This window comes from Puntigrus tetrazona, chromosome 8, assembly GCF_018831695.1.
Source record: "Puntigrus tetrazona isolate hp1 chromosome 8, ASM1883169v1, whole genome shotgun sequence".
Taxonomy (NCBI): domain Eukaryota; kingdom Metazoa; phylum Chordata; class Actinopteri; order Cypriniformes; family Cyprinidae; genus Puntigrus; species Puntigrus tetrazona.
In genome coordinates this window covers 10,606,854-10,611,531 of record NC_056706.1, presented here as the reverse complement: position 1 = coordinate 10,611,531, position 4,678 = coordinate 10,606,854, and positions in this window count along the sequence as shown.

Genomic DNA, 4,678 nt, shown 5'->3' with positions numbered 1-4,678 from the left:
TCTGAAGAACTTTCTTTCACCACAAAGAACCCTCTGTGAAACGTGATGAAACAGATGTTCACATGTTAAAGGTTCTTTAATGTGAAACCATTTAGACATTTAGATCTGACTGAATATTTAAACATTCCACATGACCACTAAACAGTCTCCACCTGTCTAAATGGGCCATACTTCTTGGCTGTAATAAGTTAAAATGGGCCAGACTTTATGCAGAAGTCAGGGGCAGTGGTGGTTTATGTAGAGTACTGTTTGAAACATCCACATGAGAAGCAGTGTTTAATCACACACTCTAAGCTCTCCTTCACTGCTGTTGCCATGGGGGATGACAGGCTGATGTGCTGCTGAGTGCAGTTTCTGTGCATGAGCACAGCATTTTTCATCCTCATAGACCGAAAACAGAACGAAGCCACTTGGAGAACATCTAAAGCATGAGCAGAAGACTTTGAACTGCCAGATGATCACCTCGATTTCCTGATATGAGCGAAAATGTATACTGCAAGTGCTTCGGATAAAAAAATCTCTTTTCCTTTAGGATCACTGGAGAACTAGATTATTACTGATTTTAATCTTTCTGAACCAGAGAGTTTGAACGAAATACAACATCCTTTTTTCTATCAAAATTCTTTGGTGGTAACCAAATGGAAATCGGTCTACCGAAGCTGTCTGGTTATAAGTACAAGGATAAAACTGATTCACCTAACTCCATACAAAGATTAATGAATCTCCATATTGTTAATCTGACTCTATAGTTAAAGTGACTCAACGGATTATTTGATTGATAAGGAAATACGTTTTTCTTAAATTACCTTTTTCTCAGGAAATCACAAGATTTACTGTATAGGCATAATAAGAATGTTCTGTCCTCATAAACCAAATCACCGTGCAAAGTAGTGAGTCAGAGGCTCTTGTAAAAATAGCCTACTCAAAAATACTTATTATAAGATGAATCAGAAGTTTTTAAGTCACTTTAACAAAAGAAGATATAGGTATAAACAAATAACCAGGATTTCATCTCAGTGCCGGTGTTGTAGAAAGGCAAAAAAGTATGGTCTTTTTCTGGTTAGAGATTAGTTTTAAAATGTCAAAAAACCTGATATATGCACCAACAAGATAAAGAAAAGACTGAGCTACTGTTCTACTGAGTTTAATATCAACCTAAAGGAAAGAGAGGAATAGAAAGGAAAGGAAAGGCTGACTGTAGACATCTGCTCAAAAGTTGTGCATTGATGTGCAAGAGAAGTTGCATGTCAGCATCTGCTCAAAAATGTTTATATACTGACTATTTCTGATACTGATGCTTGGGTGCACGTCTCAGATACTTGACTTACAAACAGCTTTTTGTTTAAGTACCTCTAAAATGTAAAACATGCCCCATCATATGTACAGTCTTGCATCCTTAAACTTCATACAGAAAAATCTGAGACATCAAATGAAACTTAATTTGCATGGGTTATTCCTCAAATAATTTAAATCTGTATCATTCTTAATTTATTTGACTTCTGGTAACCTTTCTGTATATTGTCTAAATATATTTTTTTACTTGTCTTGCTTGTAGCCTTTACATATAATAAGAATCTATATTATAAGATCAGTTCTATAGCAAGTCCTGCGGTACCTTTTTTTTTTTTTTTTTTTGCTATTTTTCAAACCCTATTGTTCTCTCTGTTGATTTTCTGATTATAAGACAATAATCCACATTCTCACTCCTAAAGAAATACCAACAAAGCACAATGAAAAAGCATGGTGCTACTTGTCCTACACTGTAAAAAAAAAAGTTGTGAATTTTACTGGTAAAAGCCTTAAAAAAATAGGAATACATTTCCTCACTTTATATGATGAAATCAAATAAAACTAACATATCTGTTATACATTTTATATAACAGTAAAATACTGTTTTTGGAAGTGAAGAAGAATACCTTAATTTAGATCTCAATTTGACGTTCCCTGTTAATGGTTGATGGTTTTTCATTTTTCATTGTTTGCTCTTTTGTTTTACTGTAAAAAAAAAAAAAAAAAAAAAAAAAAAAAATATATATATATATATATATATATATATATATATATATATATATATATATATATATATATATATATATATATAGTTATATATGTTATATATATATATTATATATATATATATATATATATTATATTATATTACTTCATATATATATATATATATATATATATATATATATATATATATATATATTTTTTTTTTTTTAAATTATTATATATTTTTATATATTATATATTATCCATAAAATATAAAAGTTTTTTTTTATCCTTAAATAAAATAAATATTATAATATATAAATTAACAGTATGAAAAGGTCAGTGAGACCAGACCAGAATAAAAACCTAATTATCTTAAAAAAATAATAAAAAAAAATCCAGTAAATAAATACACAATAAGCAATTATTTATTCACCCTCATGCCATTTCAGACTTGTGTGACTGAAAACCAAATTGGACCTTATTAAACCCATAGAGATTTATATATATATATATATATATATATATATATATATATATATATATATATATATATATATATATATATATATATATCCTCTTTGTGCTCCACAGAAAAAAAAGAAATGCATTGTGGTCTGTTTGGAAAGACATGAGGGTGAGTAAATGAAGACAAAATGTTAATTTCTGGTGAACTATCCCTTTAAATTGCAACAATAGCACATCATCATCTCAGTCCACAGCCCACGAGTCTGTATCAGTAACACTTCATTATCTTTGTTTATCCTGAGGAACATATCTATGTGTCTATAAAAATATCAGAGCAAAGAGCATCCAACTGATAATTTATCCGTGACAACAGGCTGGAGAGAGTTACAGCTGAGTGGAAATGACGATTTTGTAGGATTGGGGGGGTTCGAAAGTGCTCCCCGAGTTCCTGCTTTAATTTGGAAAGTGCCTCTGGCAATCGCAATAACTGCAGATTAGCAATGAGGGAATTTCTCTAGGGAGGAGAGCTATACACAGAGAAACACCTCCGTCACATTCCTCCGCAAATGTTTTCCTTTCCAAAGGCCAGATTTCAACTATGAATTGTCCTATGTAGCCCAACACGCACTCGCTCATCCTCTCTCTCGCTGTTTCTCCCACCTTCTCTGTTTATCTCTCCTCTTTTACAGCTCTTTTGAGAGATCATTTGCACGCTCTGGCTGGGAGTTTTATTTGTTGCTACTTGGTGGAGGCAAGAGGAGGACATCAAATGAAAAACATTAATCACACACATGTCAGAGCGAGATGGGGATAAGCAGAAGAAAGGAGAGTATTTTTTTGGGGAGGGGTGTGTTCTAAAAAATAGATGAAGCATACAACAGAAAGAGCAAAAACATTATAAACTGAAGAGTTGTGGTGTTTTACAGCGGCGGTGTGTGAAACCCATCACTCTGTCTCTACCCAAGGCTATCAAAAATTGTGAGAGCAGACCATAGATTCACACACCACAGTGGCCCAGGGCCCAGAATCCTCACTCGGAGACTATATCAGATGGCTGTACATCTCCTTCAGCTCGCATTTTATCCTCCGCCAGATCACCTGCTCACAGAAGAGACTTTGGTGGCATCTTAAGCATCGGAGGTTTTAGCAGGGCTTTCGATTTAATTCGGTAATTTAGTGCGATTGATTGTTTTGAAAATGATCATCGCATGTGATCAATTCTTTTACATATGTACATGTTCATTCCACTGATGTAATTCAAGCTTGAATTAACAGCTTTATCAGTGCATAGAGAGGATTGAGTGAAGAGTCAGCCACCCTGGACACATTATTCAGTAATTCAAAATAATCAAACATTTTAATTGTAAATAAGAAAGGTAAATAAATGTTTGTTTTGAAAAGAAATGCAGTAATACCATTAATATTGTAAAAATGTATAAAAAAATTACATTGGTCATCGGTGACACATTATTTTAAGGTGTCTTAATATAGAGTAACTACCTCATTAGGTACTTAGTAGTAGCCATTGTGCTTACGTTAAAATAAAATGTAATTATCGTGCAACTAAGTTATGGAACAGCCTGTAATTTCTGTTTGTAATTATGTAATGTAACAGACAGTCTGTTACACAGCTACTTACACCTAAGTACAATCTTGATACACTTTATGTTAAGTAGCTTACGTCTGTGTAATATTCTGTAATTACTACAGAGTACCTATATAATTACAAACTGTTCCGTGACTTAGTTACAATAAAGTGTAATAAAGTGTTACCACATCACTCAGAAACTGCTAATAAATTATCAGTAGCCATTACTTAGTTTTCAGTGTAACATGATCCTTCAGAAATCATTCTTATATTTAAATTTTGCTTCTTAAGAAACATTTCTTAGTATTTCTTCATGTTAAAAACAGCTGTGCAGCCTAATGGAAATGGAAATCATGATTATGATTACGTTTTGTTGTTGTTCTTTGATTGGGTTTTTATAATACTGTTATTTGAAAGTATTTGAAGTAAATGTTTTCACCATCACTTTTTATCATTGTAAATCATTTAAAAAATCGAAAAAAAAGATTGCCAAAGAAATCTTACGGATATTCTTTGAAACTACTGATAACTACACACCAAAAAATGTGTTCAACATCATTTCTTTTGTAAATGTTTGTAATTGTAAACGTGTCGCTCGAATGCTTAACTTTTAATGCATAAGTATGC